Source organism: Gouania willdenowi, chromosome 11, assembly GCF_900634775.1.
Source record: "Gouania willdenowi chromosome 11, fGouWil2.1, whole genome shotgun sequence".
Lineage (NCBI taxonomy): Eukaryota > Metazoa > Chordata > Actinopteri > Blenniiformes > Gobiesocidae > Gouania > Gouania willdenowi.
Window position 1 is genome coordinate 32279887 of NC_041054.1, and position 20181 is coordinate 32300067.

Sequence of the window (20181 nt, forward strand, 5' to 3'; positions counted from 1 at the left end):
TACTTATTACCTCAGTAATACCAGTAAAACCTTTAGTTTAGCAGCACATCTGAAGGTTCACTTCTTCCTCTACTTTATTGTGTGTGGTTTTCGCTCTGTGACTTTCACAATAAAAGACCAACATAGCTTTAATGTCAGAGCTTTGATGTTGATGTGTCACATGTCTCATTTCCTCCACAGCAGCAGAAACCATGACACCTTATCTCCTTATGCGCTGCGTAAACGTGGCACCGTGGATCCATAGATCCCTCCCATCATGATGACTCTCTCTGTCACACCGTGTCAGCTCACAGTCAGTCAGTGGAGCTGCTGCTGTGTGCAGGGCTGGAGCGGAGCGCAGTGCCGCGCACACACACGGACACACACGCACACACGGGGACGCGCTGGATGGAGTGAGCTGTTCTCCGCTCTTCCTCCTCCTCCTCCTCTTCCTCCATGAAGCACAGGACCATGTGCACCGAGCAGGACCAGGAGCCAAGCTGCGCGCTGAGGGGCGAACACACGCACACGCAGGTTAGTGTTAGTGGGACACACTGGGATCTTCTTCTTCTTCTTCTTCTTCTTCTTCTTCTTCTTCTTCTTCTTCTTCTTCTTCTTCTTCATGGTTCTGTTAGATCACATTTATGTCACTGTGATGTTTTCATGGATTATCACATGCACTGAAACCTCTGGAACCTCTGGAACACGTCAGAACTCAGTCTGATGTGTTTCCTCCAGCCGCTCTGACGCAGGAGGACAACGTTGTTTTCTACAAATGTTCTAGTTGAGTGTGAAAACTTTTAACGTGTGTGTGTGTGTGTCCACTCACTGTGTGTGTGTGTGTGTGTGTCCACTCACTGTGTGTGTTGACTGAATGTCTGTTTCAACACTTTTTTGCTTAAGAAACATAATTATTAGTTATTTCCATATATATATATAACTATATATATATATATATATATATATATATATATATATATATATATATATATATATATATATATATATATATATATAGTTATGGAACAACAGAAGTTAATCTTTAGTGGTTTGTATTTTGCATCATTATTGATCAATGTTTTTAGTTGTAAATAATGTATTTAGTAAAGAAATGTTGTGACATAATGTAACATTTAGAGTCAGATATAAAAGAACAAACACTGATCAATCACTCATGAATAAATAGGTGCTGTAGTGTACAGTAGAGTATTGATCAACCCTGACCTGAGATGATTAATGTGTTAATGATCCTGATCTAGGATCATTCATGTGTTCTAATGTAGGTGTAAGTCTCCAGCTGCTGATTCCTAATCACATTATATGAACTGTATTGTCTTCATGATGATGTGATTCCTGCCCTGAGCTAACGTGCTAACGTGCTAACAGCTGCGTTGTGTGATCTCTATGGTTCCTCTGGGAACTTTTAGTGATGGACACATGGTTCCATGCTTTAAATCTGTCCTCAGGGCTTTTCCTTCTGTCTCCTCCTCACCTCTCATCATCATTAGATTAGATCAGAATCAGAATCAGAATCAACTTTATTGGCCAGGGGTGAATGAATACACACGAGGAATTTCTTTTGGTGACCTGTGCTCTCTCAGGTAGTATAACATTAAATAATAACAATCAACTAGAATAAAGAAGAATAAATAAAATAGAGAAAAATAAATGAAAAAAGAAGTATAAACATAAATATAAGAGTAGTTAGACTAATATGTGCAAACTAAATAAAAAATAACAAGATAATAATAATAGTAATAATAATAATAATAATAATAATAATAATAATAATAATAATAATAATAATAATGAAATAAAATAAGAATACAATAATAATAATAATAATAAGATAATAGTGCAGTAGTGCATTGATGAGTAGTGCAGGTGAACATTTAAATGAAAAAGTTATGTACATGAACATTCACAGTGACAGGTTGATCCAGGGTTGTTATGTTTAGTTCTAGGTTATTTCACAGTAACAGAAACAGGTCTGACTCTCTTTGACTGTATAGTGTTGATCACAGTGACAGCCTGGGGGAACAAACTGTTTTTATGACGTACAGTGATCTGTAGCGTCTGCCGGAGGGGAGGAGTTTAAACAGATTGTGTGCAGGGTGGGAGGGGTCTGCAGTGATGCTACCTGCCCGTTTCCTGACCCTGGACAGGTATAAGTCTTGGATGGAGGGCAGATCAACACCAATGATCTTTTCTACAGTCCTGACTATCCTTTGTAGTCTGTGTTTGTCTAGTTTGGTTGTAGATCCAAACCAGACTGTGATGGAGGTGCACAGAACAGACTGAATGATGGAGGTGTAGAACATTATCAGCAGCTCCTGGGGCAGGTTGAACTTCCTCAGCTGATACAGGAAGTACTTCCTCTGCTGTGCCTTTTTCCTGGTTGTGTCTATGTGGGAGGTCCACTTCAGGTCCTGTGAGATTGTGGATCCCAGGAACCTGAAGGAGTCCACGGTAGACACTGTGCTATTCAGAATGGTAAGGGGGGGGAGTGGGGGGGGATTTCTCCTGAAGTCCACTGTCATCTCCACAGTCTTGAGTGGGTTCAGTTCCAGATGTTTCTGACTCCACCAGAGATCCAGCTGTTCCACCTCCCGTCTGAAGGCAGACTCGTCCCCATCCCTGATGAGACCGATGATGGTGGTGTCGTCTGCAAACTTCAGGAGTTTCACAGAGGGGTCCCCTGAGGTGCAGTCATTGGTGTAGAGGGAGAATAGCAGTGGGGAGAGAACACACCCCTGGGGGACGCCAGTGCTGAGTGACCAGGTGATGGATGTGATACTTCCCAGCCTTACTTGCTGCTTCCTGTCAGACAGGAAGTTGGTGATCCACTGACAGGTGGAGGCCGGCACTGTGAGCTGGGTGAGTTTCTGGTGAAGGATGTCCAGGATGATGGTGTTGAACGCAGAGCTGAAATCCACAAACAGGATCCTAGCGTAGGTCCCTGGGGAGTGGAGGTGATGCAGGATGTAGTTCAGTCCCATGTTGACTACATCCTCCACAGACCTGTTTACCCGATAGAAAAACTGCAGGGGGTCCAGCAGGGGTCCTGTGATGTCCTTCAGGTGGCTCAGTACCAGCCTCTCAAAGGACTTCATGACTACAGACGTCAGAGCAATGGGTCGATAGTCATTAAGTCCTGTGATGGCAGGTTTCTTTGGGACTGAGATGATGCTGGAACTTTTGAAGCAGGATGGTACTTCACACAGCTCCAGTGATGTGTTGAAGATCCGTGTGAAGATGTGGACCAGCTGCTCAGCACAGGCTTTCAGGCAGGAGGGAGATACTCCGTCTGGTCCTGGAGCCTTTTTGATCTTTTGTCTCTTGAATAGCTGGCACACATCTCTGTCATTGATCTTCAGGGCAGGTGGGGGGTCAGAGGGTGAGGTAGGGGGGGGAAGTGGGGGGAGCAGGAAGGGCAGAGTCCAGGTGATGGGCTGATGCTAATGAGCTGGGGGGTGGGTGAGAAAACCTGCAGTAAAAGCTATTCAGGTCTTCAGCCAGTCTTTTGTTACCTGTAGGGTGGGGGGAGGGTTTCCTGTAGTTAGTGACCTCACGCAGGCCTTTCCACACTTCTGAAGGGACTTTGTTTGAGAAGCTTTGTTTTAGCTTCTCAGTGTAGCACCTCTTGGCTACTTTGATCTCCCTGGATAGTGTGTACTTAGTCTGCTTAAACAGGACCCAGTCCCCACTCCTGTAGGCTTCCTCCTTAGCCTGACGTAGCATCCTAAGTTGAGGTGTGAACCAGGGTTTGTTGTTGTTGTATGTGCAGAAGGTCCTGGTCTGCACACACATGTTCTCACAGAAGCTGATGTAAGATGTCACAGTGTCAGTCAGTTCATCTTGGTCTGATGCAGCTTCAAAAACACTCCAATCAGTGCAGTCAAAGCAGTCCTGTAACTCCTCCCCCTCTGTCCACCTCTTTACAGTCCTTACTACAGGTTTAGCAGATTTAAACTTATGCCTGTAGGTCAGGATGAGATGAATCAGACAGTGATCAGAGAGCCCCAAAGCTGCACGGGGAACAGAGTGATATGAATCCTTTATTACAGTGTAGCAGTGGTCCAGTGTGTTAGCCCCCCTGGTGGGACACTTTATATGTTGTCTGTATTTAGGGAGTTCGTGGGTTAGATTTGCTCTGTTAAAATCCTCTAGAATGATTAGCAAAGAGTCTGGATGTTGTTTCTCCACGTCTGCTATCTGGTCGACCAGGTGCTGTAACACCTCTGTTACACAAGCCTGAGGTGGGATGTAAACACCGACCATAACAAACGAGGAGAATAAAACGGTTTACAGTTTATAAAAAAACTCTCCAGATTATGGCTACACGTCTGTTTCAACACTGTAACATCTGTACATTAACCTTGGTTAATGTAAAAGCATATTCCACCTCCCCTCGTCTTCCCACAGCTCTTTTACGTGGTCCGCTCTGAGGAGCTGAAAGTCTGGTAGATGTAAAGAGCTGTCCAGGATGAGTTCACTGAGCCAGGTTTCAGTAAAACACAGGGCGGCAGATCTGCAAAAGTCCGAGTTTCTAGTGTTTAGGAGCAGCAGTTCATCCATTTTATTTACCAGAGAGCGGACATTTGCCAGGTGAATGGATGGAAGCTCAGTGCGTAAACCCCGCTGCCTCAGTTTTACGAGCGCGCCTGCTCGTTTACCCCGTCTGCGTCTGCGGCGTCTCCTGCAAATTCCATAGAGAGCTGCTGCTCCTCTGGTGAGAATCTCTGCATAACTTTCTGGTTCAATGAGAACCGGTGAAAAAAGATCAGCAGAGGACTGTCCTACGTTTATTAGTTCTTCTCTGGTGAAAGAGACCAGAGAAGGGGAGCAAGAAACTACAAAAATAAAGAAAAACACAACAACTACGAGAGAGCGCAGTACCGAGGCGACCATCCGCGGCGCCATCTTGGTAAAACAAGATAGATTAGATTAGATTAGATTAGATTAGTCTATCAGGCTGGTTCCTACTCATGGATTGTCTATAAAACATGTGTGAGCTATGATTGTTAACCTGTAGATGTGTTTATTCTTCATTCTATGTCAGACACAGGGAACCTATGGAGAAGCTTACTGGAGGTGTGCAGACCTGCACTAAGGAGTCAAGAGAGCTTTGGACATGTTCTAGTAGTTCTCTGTTCCTATTGGTCAAAGTGACTTTAACATTCTATACACTAGGGCTGGACTATGTGAACCAAAACTCTTGGCTCAATAATTTTCTCAAAATGTAATATAAATCTAGATATTTTTAACTCAATAAAGTCTGAGCAGAAAAACAAGTCTAGGTTAAATGTGTTGATGCACAGCTTTGATTAGATTTAGATTCAGATTCAGAATCACATAGAACTTGGGACACAGGAGGACTAGAACTGTAGGTCACCACTAAGGCAGCGCCCCGTATCATGTTTAGGTGAAAAATGGTAAAACAGGAGGAAAGAAGAGGGGAAAAAGGCAGATCCTAAACTATGTTCCCTAAGGGGAGCACAGTGCAGGAGCAGGAAAAACTCCTCAGCACATGAGCAATGAAACACAGTTACAACAAAATTTGAGGACAGAGCACGCATGGTCAGGGGGAGGGGACCCGTGAAGCGGAAGATTGCAGCCAGCAGATGTGCATGTGCAGCGCCCCTCCTGCTGCCACTACGTGGGAGGGAGGGGGGGCGGTGGGCCAAAGAATGCGTTGAAACGTGATCCCTTTCGCTTTGTTCTGTACAGTCCTGGTGCAGATAATATGAAATGATACTGGGTAGATCTGAGTTCAGAAATAAAGTTCACAGGTGGGAAGAGGAGGAGGAAGAGGAAGAGGAAGAGGAAGAGGAGGAGGAGGAGGAGGAGGAAGAAGAGGAACGGATGAAGTGTCATTTGACACAAACATCCTGGAGAATAGATAAACTGGACTTTAACGGCTGAGCACAATTTTTCCTCAGCCTTGGGGTCCGTCTCTCAAGCAGTAACTCCAATATGGTGGCCTTATCTCAGAAGCTGAGCAGTTGACCTCTCCATGTTGGATTCCAACCCACGTAGACGTTCCAAAGTAACATCCTGCCTACTTTTGAGTTTGTTTATCGCATGAGTCTGAGTGTTGAGAGCCCTACGCAATCCATTGTAATCCGGACTTTGCGATAGGTCAGAAAATCAGCAGAATAACTGTTGTCATAATTCACGTCCTCAACGGAAAGGATGGACAGACACACGACCCTCCACTTCTCCCATGAGGCCATCGCGTATACCGCCGTAAACGTTCCTCCAGGACAGACGGGCTCACCTCTGTTCATTCTCTTTTTGTCAAAAACATTTGGTTGATTTTACTGAGACCAGCTGATCAATTCCATCATTTTTGTTTATGGATAGAGATGTAGAGAGACAAAGCAGCATGTCAGATAAGGAGGGAGGGATCAGAGAGAAAAGATTCCAGTGTTACTTTAATCCATCAGGTAATGATGTTTAGAACATAGAGCTAGTACAGTAGTGATGTAGATCAGCATGTGTCAGTCTGTATAACTACAGTGTCTATGTGACACAGAAACATGAACACACTCACTACACACTAGTGTATAGATGTATGAAATACAGACGCTCAGAAGAACATGTTCATCACAACATCCTGTTTCATTCGATGTTTTTTGTAAGAAAAGGGTTTTTTGAAGGAAATTTTCTGTGGCTGTAATTTGGGAGCATCACTGTATTACATATAAAGTCTACATTTATATAGACTTTATATGTTCTGAACACATTAGTAGAGCCACAGTCTACAGGAAATGTAAATATATATATAAATATTAAGACGAGAGCAGATTTGTCTTTGTTTAATTAAAACTGAGTTAAATTAATTTTTAACGTCCATGATGAATTTAATTGAATTAGATTTCTTGGTGAACCTTGTCTCAGTAAAATCTTTAATCAGTAAAACACATTATTGTTCAGTGTTTTATCTCCACCATAGCTCAGGTGGTAGAGGGTCGTCTTCTGATCTAGAGGTTGGGGGTTCGATCCCAGTACCTGACTATGTGTCGAAGTGTCCTTGGGCAAGACACTGAACCCTAAGTTGCTCCCAGTGGTCGACTAGTGCCTTGTATGTCAGTCCTGTCCCACTGGTGAATGAGCTGATATGTAAAGAGCTTTGAGACTGTTTCAGTGGTGATAAAGCTCTATATAAATCATGTCTATTTATCATCATCCTCATCATCCTCATCATCTTCATCATGTTCATCATCCTCATCATCTTCATCATGTTCATCATCCTCATCATCCTCATCATCCTCATCATCTTCATCATCCTCATCATCTTCATCATCTTCATCATCATCCTCATCATCTTCATCATCTTCATCTTCATCATCTTCATCATCTTCATCATCCTCATCATCTTCATCATCTTCATCTTCATCATCCTCATCTTCATCATCCTCATCATCTTCATCATCCTCATCATCTTCATCATCCTCATCATCTTCATCATCTCTGAGTGCCGTCTCACGTTGGACAAACTCAGCTGTGAATCACATGATGACACAGTGTCAGCCTTGATGTTCTACTTTAATGTTCAATGATGAGATGTCATGGTGTTTTAGTGCATTAGCATTAGCATTAGCATTAGCATTGATGCTCACAGTCACCCAATCACTTTGTTGTGATGTGTTGCTAATGCTAACTGTTAGTGATTATGTAAAACTAGCACAGGCTGATAAATCCTCTCAATGGAATCAGACGAGTTGAAGTCAGACATTGAAAAGCTAATATTAAAGGTTCTCCTCTGTACGACTAGTTATCACTGACTGTTATTCATATTCATAATCATATTCATATTGATTTTCATAATCATATCCATAATCATATTCATTTTCATTTTCATTTTCATAATCATTATGATATTCATGTTCATATTCATTTTCATAATCATAATCATTCATAAGCATATTCATTTTCATAATCATATTCATTTTCATTTTCATTTTCATTTTCATTCATAAGCATATTCATTTTTATAACCATATTCATGATCAAAATCATATTCATATTCATATTCATATTCATATTCATATTCATTTTCATAATCATAATCATAATCATAATCATATTCATAATCATAATCATATTCTGATTCTGATTCATAATCATATGATAAATGCTGTCGTATCAAACGATGATCCTTTTTAAACTCATTGTTTTATTACTTTAGAAAAACGGTTTTCAGAATTGTGTGATTGTGTGTTTGTGTGATTATGTACATGAAATGTTGATAATGGGACATGGAACAGGTGATTTATTTTGGTGATGTTCTGGCAACCTAAAGACATTAAAAAAATAACTAAATTATATTTTTATAAAGCTAATCAATTGATTGTATTTATAAAGATAATAACTGATATGATTTAATCACAGCAGACTTTATATGGATGTGTTTTAAAGCTCTTTTAATAATAAAGTGTGTGTGTGATGTCATGGCCACGCCCCCAGCAGATAATTAAACATGTGATGGAACCACCTTTGGGTTTAGTGTGTGAAACACAGACAGAGATATTTATTTTTATTTATATTTTTTATTTATTCAGTTTATTTCCGACATGGTTACATTCACTTTTTTTTTTTTTTTGTACATGCCGAAAAAGGAGACGAGAGAAGCAGTTTGCTTATCTGGGTCCCGCCCCCTGTTTTACCATCGCAAATTTACATGGGTTTACATGTCTCTCTGGTCAAACATTCTTGAGTTGTTCTGAACAGTCCTTTTTTGTGTATTCTCATCTGTGTTGTCCTCCTCCTCTATCTTTGTTCGTGTTGGCCTTGTTCCCTGCCAGACGTTGTTAGCATTCCTCCAGTTCAAGAACAGTTCCTCTTTCGAAGGTGTTTGGAAGGTTTTTCCCTTTTCATCCATAATGTTACCACTCGGGAATGTCTCTTTTGGACACACAAGTTTGCAGCTTGTTTTGTCTCTACATCAAGGTTAATCCAGCTGTTGTTAGTTCTATTGGCAGTGTTGTATTTTCCACTGTTAGATTTAACTTGTATAAACACATTATTATATCTTAGTTCATAAGCAAGGTAGTAATTTCATTGTACAGGAAAACGTGTTTCTAACTGCACATATGACAATAAACACTTTGAATTTAAATTTAATGTAATCCTTAATCACCCCACCACCTAGCAATTGAAATGAATTTAATTTAATTCAGTCTCCGTAAAATAATCACAGTCTGAGTTTTGTTTCCAGTGTTTATATAGATCTGGGTCCATATCCATGATTACCATCAGTAATGTTGTTGTTTAGGTGGATCCTTCGTATTTTCCCAAGTCTTCCATCGTTTTGATGAGGATTGGTTTTCCGTTCTCTTCTCCCAGTGGTGTGATGTAAACCCTGCAGTTCCTTGTCCACGTCCTCACAATTTTTCCTTCTTTTTTTATTTGGCGTGCCTTCTATGCGATGCTTGCATTTTGTTTCGTCAGGTTTTCATTGATGTACACCTTCGTTCCCTTCAGCTTTCTTCCTTGCTTCAGTAGTTCTCCTTTGAATTTCTTATTCGTGAAGGTTATTTTTACAGCTCTGTTATCATTTTTCTTTGGCAGTAGATGGCAGGAGTTGATGTTGTCAGGGTTCAGGACAATGTCCTTCGACTTCAGGAAGTCAATGACCTGTTGTTCAATCGATTTTGTTTCTTCGTCACTCCTGGGTTTTATCTTTAGGCCTGTGATGATGACATCTTTCTCTCTTTCCTTTTGTTCCAGCTGTTCAACCCTAGCGTTCAACAATTTTATCTCTTCAGCATTTCTTTCATTCTTTTCTTTCAGTACCTTTGTTTCGCTTTGTAGGTTTTCCAGTGAGTTTTCCAGCGTCTTTTCCAACGACTTTATCTCGGCAGATAGGTTTCGTAGACCCTCGCGTATCATCTCCTTGACCTCTTCCAAACCCGAATTGGGTTCTGAAGGGCCTGAAGGGTTTTTTCACCATTTTCCTTCAGTCTTGGGCCCAGTTTTTCAGGCTGTTCAGCTGTAGCCAAGGTCGTGTTATCGGAGCGAATGAAAACACGTCTGCTCTCTCCAAAGACCAAAGACTATCAATGTCAATATTCTAAAGCTGTGGTTCACTGTGTCCACCGTACACCACCGTGTAGCGTTAGCTCGTTAGCATTAGCTCTGCAGAAGCTCATTTAACCTCATTATTGTTATTAATATTGGAATATTTTAATGTATAAAACAATCAGGAGAGTCAGGTAAACCTAATGTGTATTTAGTATAATGTTAACATCCATTTAAACTGAAGTGCTGGTTAGACTTAATTCAAATAAAATATTGTTTACTTGTTTGTTTATGTTTATTAATAATTTATAGATGATTCCCTAATAATAAACATCAGTAAACTAGTAAAGCTCAGGATTTATTTACCTCACACTGTACACATTATTATTTTCCATGTGCACAGGGTCCGCCCTACTATGTTACTGTTACTCTTTAAACAACCTTAATTATTTGAATGAATCTAGAAAGTTTTCTTAATGTAACTCCTGTTTAACGTCTTTAATTGTCTTCATACTTGTGCTTTTCCTCACTAATATAGAACTATAGCACTCATTAATATTAATAATTGATATGTTGCACTAGAGCTAGCAGTTTCATTTCTAAACAGAAAAACATTAAAGAAACCATTTTAAAAAAGATCATTTTTTATGCTAAAGTAACGCTATGCGTATGAACATGGATTATGGATATGATATGAAAAACTCCAGAAAACTGGAACTCTTGCAGAGCAGATGTCAGATATCCTGGTTTGTTAAAAACAATCCTGTGTGTGTGTGAGTGTGTGTGTAGGAGAAACACACACTCAGAAACTAAAGTCTGAGCCTCTCGCTTCCTTTCCTGCAGCAGCAGCTTTGACTCCCCCAGCCTGTGTGAACCACACACACACACACACACACACACACACACACACACACACACACACACACACACACACACACACACACACACACAGTGACTGTATGGGGTAAATTGATTACATTCTCTAAACGTTTCTCAGTACGTTCCATACGTCTAATTAAAACAATTACTAATTACAAAAATGTGATTTTTTACCTCATTTGTCAACATTGAGACATATTTAATAAATATCACATGAGAGATATTTATCTTTTATCAACACATTTTATTAGTCAACAGTGTGAAGAGACAACAGGCTATGATTGGTTTATTTCATCATTTATTTGGCTCCGCCCACACAAACAGGTCCACAACTGGAAATGAGACAAGGCTGTTGCCATGGCAACACATAAACAGATATTAACTGTTATTAAAATGTCTCTCTATCAGCACTCAGACAATGTCTGTCGTCCAATCAGATGATGAGGTCAGAACTAATGATGGATCATTTTTTGGCTGATGATAGGATTCATATATTGTTTGTAGCTCATTTAGTTCAGTCTGGATGTTTCTATTGTTGTTGTTCTTTTGAGGTGGGGACACTAGGTGGGGGTCTCCAGATGCTTCCAAGAAATTAATTAATGAATATATTAATTATATTTGAGCCCATTTTTGCTTATTTTACCCTTTTTTTGAAGGTCAGCTGGAATAAACTACAACATTACACGTAGAATATATGAATAAATGACATTTGGACTAAATCTGATGATATTTTTAGCATCATTTGATATTTTTTTAGTTATTTTGTGTACTTCTGTTGTCCTTTTGTGCATTTTTTTGGAGTCAGTTTTGTGGTCTTTTTTGGTTTTTGAAATCATTTTTGTCTTTTTTGCAGTTATTTTGTGTACTTTTTGTTGTTTTTTTGTGTATTTTTCAGTTTTGTGTTGTTTTGTTGTCACTTTGGGTTTTTGGAGTCATTTTTCTGTCATTCTGCATATTTTGTTGTTCTTTTGTGCCTTTTTTTAATCATTGTGTTTGTTTTTGATTGATTTTTGATGTAATTTGTGTGTTTTCTTTGGTTTACATCAGATTAAGGATGTGGTCGTGGTGATGGATTCATCAGGTGATCATGTGATGTGCACAGATAAAGATGTAGTGGATGACGCAGAGATTTATGTAAATATAAATAATGTTATTGTGACTGAGCCACAGGTTCTTTATCAGCCAATAATAGAGAATTGATCTGTCAACGTTTTTAATCAGCAAACCAAATATAGAGTTTTGGTTTGAAGCTTCTATACTTTATGATTCCTGCTGTATTAGTGATCAGATCATCATTTAACGACTAAGCGGCTGTGGTGAAACACCCTAAAGGCTAAACATTATTTCCATAAGACAATGAGCTTATTGTTGGGGTCAGACCCAATGATCTACTGTCAGTAACACTTTGTTCAGCCCTAAAGAGCTTCATCAGGGAGAGAGAACAGCAGGTTATCAGTGAGGATAGAGTTTATCTGGGATGTGTTCATACATGTGTCCACATGGCTGTGGTGAATATTATGAAGATGAATAATGTTCCTGACATTTCTATGATGCTAATGTCATTATGACACTAAGATGAACAACTGTAAATTCATGTGTTTATCTTTATTATCTAATATTTAAAGGGTTAGAATAGACTATGTTATATTTACCAAATATATTTTAATACAGATCATGATTTATTATAAATAACACGTGTATGAGGCCCATCGTCACTGAGCACATAGAGTACAGTCATGTATATCTTTATAAACTGGTAATGGTACAGTGACCAGAACACAACCAGCATCTCATTAAAAACAAAAACAACCACTTTTTCACTTTTTGGTCTTTAACTCATTCAGTTCCAGACATTTTAGAGCATTTTGACTGATTTTTGACTGATGTAATGTAATCATCAGTTGAAAGAGGAAAGTTTCACACAAATCACCAGTTTGTGACAAAAAGCTGAGAAAAAACTCTATTAGTGACTTTGAAGCTATTATTTTTTGCGTTAGTGACACCTCAGCATTAGTTTCTGTCTGATTGATGCGTTGTCCTCTGGTGTCCACCAGAAATAGAAGTCCTGTGTGTATCTGGTGGGAGACACGCAGCAGACCTGCTGGAAATGAACACAGACTAAAATGGAGATCAGCTGCAGCGATGGTGACATAACGCAGCACATCCAGTGGTGATTGGGGTGAGACAGAGGTTCAGTTCAAAGCTAAGATGAGCTGCTGCTCTAGGTTTATGAAAGACAAGGCTGTCCTCGGCTGGAAATATGGAAACAAGTTGTGAGGATACAAAGTTCTCCATGACTTTTTTTTTTTTTGGCTGTTTTGACAAATAAAAGGTAAAGATGCATTTTATTTAAATTTTCTGATTCATTAGAGGAGTTATGGCCTTATGTTATGGGTGTAAACGTTTGTAACTATTTAGTATTTGTGGGGTTTTGTGTTCTGAAAGCTTTTTGAACTTTGGGGCTAAATTAGCAGTAATTTAACGCTGTCCTTGGTGCTGAAACATGGCAGATGTGACAGATGTCACTCAGTGAGAGACGGATGCTCTATAACGTCTGCACTTCTTTAACGCTGATTGGTTGTTTGTGTTCACATGATATTATTGGCTGGTTTAGTTAGTTTTGTCCTTCTCTTGGTGCCGGAACAACACCCTGCGTTTGGTCCGAGACCTGATGATTTACAAATTAAGCACTGAACACAACTAACATTGATATCCCTGAAGTCAACCACTTCCTGCCAGTTCCTCCTTCACAATAAAAGAAGTTACTAGGTCTAAATCAGTCTGGTTCTTTGGAACAAACACAAACGTGTGCAAAGTGTTTTTAAAGTCCTTAAAGTGACAACAGACCTTATGTGAAACATAAAGACTAATAGAATCTCACTCAATGTTCCTCATTCTGAAATAAATTACTGTCCTCTGGCTGGTTGCCATGGTAGCTCGTGTTATCTTTGCTCCATTGATGATGGCTTTTTATGGCGCTCGTGAAACCAAAGGTTTACATACTCAGAGTTGATTGGTTCACTTCATACCAGCTGTAATAGAATCAGATCCTCAAAGTTTGTTAACTCAGAGTTTATGGATAGACTAGTTAGAGAGATAGATTGTTCAACCTCTTTTCTGGAATATCTCAAAGAAGTAAAGAGAAGTAACCTAAATAATATATTTCTAGTTGCTGTTAGAAAGTAAGTTTTGTAAACTGTAAACACTCGCTTATTGACATTGTTGGAAAAGTTTGGTGCATTGCATTGTGGGATGTGGAGTCCTGTAGATGGATCATAGAAGTGTTTTTACTTGATTACTTCTGCCAAAGAGGTCATGTTTCCACGTGTGTTTGTTTGTCTGTTAAGCATGATATCTCAAAAAGTTCTGTATGGATTTAATTTAAACTAGCTAACACCTGTAAACACAACGTGAATATGTATTTAGTAATTGAAAAATTAAAATGCAAAATTTGTGGAAAAGAAATGTTTTACATATTTCTGAATTGTAAGAATGGTTCATGTGAAAGACATGTTATTGTGTTGTTGAGTCATGTTCCTCAATGTTGTTCTTTTTACTGATGAAATTGAAAAAAATAATGCAGGAAAAACTGAAGACTGACCTTGACCTTAAAATATGACCTTGAGCAAAGGTCACACATTGAAAGGAAATGTTGTTCAATGGTACCAGGCTGAGAACTGGATCTATTTGTGGCCAAGTTATAAGAATTTTCTTTTTTGTGACGTCATGAACTTTGACCCCTACTGATCTTTTTACTGGGAGGTCCCACAGCTTTGGTCCTAATAAATAAAGCTTCTCAGAAATGTTTGCATCCAACTTGTACAATAAATATTTGGATATGGAACATTTTGGTTTTGACACTGACATTGACCTTGACATTGTCCCTATGAGATGACTTACAGTACGTGCCATTAGTGCTGCATTAATAGTCTAAGAGGAGTTGCAGAAAAATAAGAACTCCTGCGAGAACATTAGGTGAGCTGATAGACCATGTCAAAAGTAGGTTCTCTAGATACAGTGTCAATAATGATTATTGATTATTAGACTAATAATGATTAGTGATTATTAGACTTAATAATATTTATTGATTATTAGACTTAATACTAATTAGTGATTATTAGACTTAATACTAATTAGTGATTATTAGACTTAATAATAATGAGTGATTATTAGACTTAATAATAATGAGTGATTATTAGACTTAATAATAATGAGTGATTATTAGACTAATAATAATTAGTGATTATTAGACTTAATAATAATGAGTGATTATTAGACTTAATAATAATTAGTGATTATTAGACTAATAATAATTAGTGATTATTAGACTTAATAATAATTAGTGATTATTAGACTTAATGATTAGTGATTATTAGACTTAATAATAATGATTGATTATTAGACTTAATAATAATTAGTGATTATTAGACTTAATAATAATTAGTGATTATTAGACTTAATAATAATTAGTGATTATTAGACTTAATGATTAGTGATTATTAGACTTAATAATAATGATTGATTATTAGACTTAATAATATTTATTGATTATTAGACTTAATAATAATGAGTGATTATTAGACTTAATAATAATTAGTGATTATTAGACTTAATAATAATTAGTGATTATTAGACTTAATAATAATGATTGATTATTAGACTTAATAATAATTAGTGATTATTAGACTTAATGATTAGTGATTATTAGACTTAATAATAATGATTGATTATTAGACTTAATAATATTTATTGATTATTAGACTTAATAATAATTAGTGATTATTAAACTTAATAATAATTATTGATTATTAGACTTAATATTAGTTATTGATTATTAGACTTAATAATAGTTAGTGATTATTAGACTTAATGATAATTAGTTATTATTAGACTTAATAATAATTAGTGATTATTAGACTTAATAATAATTATTGATCATTAGACTTAATAGTGATTAGTGATTATTAGACTTAATAATAATTAGTGATTATTAGACTTAATAATAATTATTGATCATTAGACTTAATAATAATTAGTGATTATTAGACTTAATAATGATTAGTGATTATTAGACTTAATAATGATTAGTGATTATTAGACTTAATAATAATTAGTGATTATTAGACTTAATAATAATTAGTGATTATTAGACTTAATAATAATTAGTGATTATTAGACTAAATAATAATTAGTGATTATTAGACTTAATAATGATTAGTGATTATTAGACTTAATAATAATTAGTAATTATTAGACTTATTAATGATTAGTGATTTTTAGACTTAATAATGATTAGTGATTATTAGACTTAATAATAATGAGTGATTATTAGACTTAATAATAATTAGTGATTATTAGACTTAATAATAATTAGTAATTATTAGACTTATTAATGATTAGTGATTTTTAGACTTAATAATGATTAGTGATCATTAGACTAACAACAATTATTGATTATTAGACTAATAATAATTAGTGATCATTAGACTTAATAATAATTAGTGATTATTTGACCTAATAATGATTATTGATCATTAGACTTAATAATGATTAGTGATTATTAGACTTAATAATAATGAGTGATTATTAGACTTAATAATAATTAGTGATTATTAGACTTAATAATAATTATTGATTATTAGACTTAATAATAATTATTGATTATTAGACTTAATAATAATTAGTGATTATTAGACTAATAATAATTATTGATTATTAGACTTAATGATTAGTGATTATTAGACTAATAATAATTATTAATTATTAGACTAATAAAGATTAGTGATTATTAGACTTAATAATAATTATTGATCATTAGACTTATTAATAATTATTGATTATTAGACAATAATAATTAGTGATTATTAGACTCAATAATAATTAGTGATTATTAGACTTAATAATGATTAGTGATTATTAGACTTAATAATAATTATTGATTATTAGACTAATAATAATTATTGATTATTAGACTTAATGATTAGTGATTATTAGACTAATAATAATTATTAATTATTAGACTAATAAAGATTATTGATTATTAGACTAATAATGATTTGTGATCATTAGACTTAATGATTAGTGATTATTAGACTTAATAATAATTATTGATCATTAGACTTAATAATGATTAGTGATTATTAGACTTAATAATGATTATTAATTATTAGACTAATAAAGATTAGTGATTATTAGACTTAATAATAATTAGTGATTATTAGACTAAATAATGGTTAGTGATTATTAGACTAATAATAATTATTGATTATTAGACTAAATAATGGTTAGTGATTATTAGACTTAATAATTATTGATTATTAGACTTAATAATAATTAGTGATTATTAGACTTAATAATAATTAGTGATTATTAGACTTAATAATAATTAGTAATTATTAGACTTAATAATAATTAGTAATTATTAGACTTATTAATGATTAGTGATTTTTAGACTTAATAATGATTAGTGATCATTAGACTAACAACAATTATTGATTATTAGACTAATAATAATTATTGATCATTAGACTTAATAATAATTAGTGATTATTTGACCTAATAATGATTATTGATCATTAGACTTAATAATGATTAGTGATTATTAGACTTAATAATAATGAGTGATTATTAGACTTAATAATAATTAGTGATTATTAGACTCAATAATAATTAGTGATTGTTAGACTTAATAATAATTATTGATTATTAGACTTAATAATAATTAGTGATTGTTAGACTAAATAATGGTTAGTGATTATTAGACTAATAATAATTATTGATTATTAGACTTAATGATTAGTGATTATTAGACTAATAATAATTATTAATTATTAGACTAATAAAGATTAGTGATTATTAGACTTAATAATAATTATTGATCATTAGACTTATTAATAATTATTGATTATTAGACAATAATAATTATTGATTATTAGACAATAATAATTAGTGATTATTAGACTCAATAATAATTATTGATTATTAGACGTAATAATAATTAGTGATTATTAGACTTAATAATAATTATTAATTATTAGACTTAATAATGGTTAGTGATTATTAGACTAATAATAATTATTGATTATTAGACTTAATGATTAGTGATTATTAGACTAATAATTATTAATTATTAGACTAATAAAGATTAGTGATTATTAGACTAATAGTAATTATTGATTATTAGACTAATAATGATTTGTGATCATTAGACTTAATGATTAGTGATTATTAGACTTAATAATAATTATTGATCATTAGACTTAATAATGATTAGTGATTATTAGACTTAATAATGATTATTAATTATTAGACTAATAAAGATTAGTGATTATTAGACTTAATAATAATTAGTGATTGTTAGACTAAATAATGGTTAGTGATTATTAGACTAATAATAATTATTGATTATTAGACTAAATAATGGTTAGTGATTATTAGACTAATAATAATTATTGATTATTAGACTAATAAAGATTAGTGATTATTAGACTTAATAATAATTATTGATCATTAGACTTATTAATAATTATTGATTATTAGACAATAATAATTAGTGATTATTAGACTCAATAATAATTAGTGATTATTAGACTTAATAATGATTAGTGATTATTAGACTTAATAATAATTCGTTATTATTAGACTTAATAATAATTCGTTATTATTAGGCTTAATAATAATTAGTGATTATTAGACTTAATAATAATTATTAATTATTAGACTTAATAATGATTAGTGATTATTAGACTTAATAATAATTAGTGATTATTAGACTAATAATAATTATTGATTATTAGACTAAATAATGGTTAGTGATTATTAGACTAATAATAATTATTGATTATTAGACTAAATAATGGTTAGTGATTATTAGACTAATAATAATTATTGATTATTAGACTAATAAAGATTAGTGATTATTAGACTTAATAATAATTATTGATCATTAGACTTATTAATAATTATTGATTATTAGACAATAATAATTAGTGATTATTAGACTCAATAATAATTAGTGATTATTAGACTTAATAATGATTAGTGATTATTAGACTTAATAATGATTAGTGATTATTAGACTTAATAATAATTCGTTATTATTAGGCTTAATAATAATTAGTGATTATTAGACTTAATAATAATTATTAATTATTAGACTTAATAATGATTAGTGATTATTAGACTTAATAATAATTATTGATTATTAGACTTAATAATAATTAGTGATTATTAGACTTAATAATAATTATTAATTATTAGACTTAATAATGATTAGTGATTATTAGACTTAATAATGGTTAGTGATTATTAGACTAATAATAATTATTGATTATTAGACTTAATTATTAGTGATTATTAGACTAATAATAATTATTAATTATTAGACTAATAAAGATTAGTGATTATTAGACTAATAGTAATTATTGATTATTAGACTAATAATGATTTGTGATCATTAGACTTAATGATTAGTGATTATTAGACTTAATAATAATTATTGATCATTAGACTTAATAATGATTAGTGATTATTAGACTTAATAATGATTAGTGATTATTAGACTAATAATGATTAGTGATTATTAGACTTAATAATGATTAGTGATTATTAGACTAATAATGATTTGTGATCATTAGACTTAATGATTAGTGATTATTAGACTTAATAATAATTATTGATCATTAGACTTAATAATGATTAGTGATTATTAGACTAATAATAATTATTTATTTTTAGACTAATAATGATTAGTGATTATTAGACTAATAATGATTAGTGATTATTAGACTTAATAATGATTAGTACCACTGTTATGTATAAATGTTCTTACTGGAGCCACAGACCATCAGGAAACAGTTAATGCAGTTTACAGTAGTTTAATCTCCAAAGTTATGTAAAGTATATTCCATTCAATAATATTAAACAATATATAATACACAAGGTTAAACAATATACAACATTTGGTTGCAGGTTTCTTACATTTGTAACAAACAAAGGACGCATGAGCAACAGCATGGAGAACAGCAGGTGCTGCTCAGGTGTGCCTATTAGTAGTCTCTCTCTCTCTCTCTCTCTCTCTCTCTCTCTTGGGTGTGGCTTCTTGTCCCCTGGTGTCTCCATCTAGTGGGCACCTGTGAGACTGCTACATTTACTGTAGTTTTTGACAATCACATTAGAACAGAATGTTCTAAGGAGGTTCTAAACGTACATCTTCCTACAGAGAAGTCTCACAGTATAAGATTTCACCAGAATTACCAGGCTCCGCCCCCAAAACAACCTTCAATGGAAACACCTTTA

General features: G+C 34.1%; 1 protein-coding gene across 2 annotated transcripts in view; it reads left to right on the forward strand.

The window, feature by feature from the left end:
* The first annotated feature begins 216 nt into the window (after positions 1–216).
* kcng2 (potassium voltage-gated channel, subfamily G, member 2) overlaps positions 217–20181 on the forward strand; it is a 65565-nt gene continuing 45600 nt past the window's right edge. For both annotated transcript variants that reach the window (XM_028461944.1, XM_028461943.1), the window contains exon 1: positions 217–513. The gene's annotated coding sequence lies outside the window, so the exon portion shown is untranslated. The remainder of the gene's footprint in view (positions 514–20181) is intronic.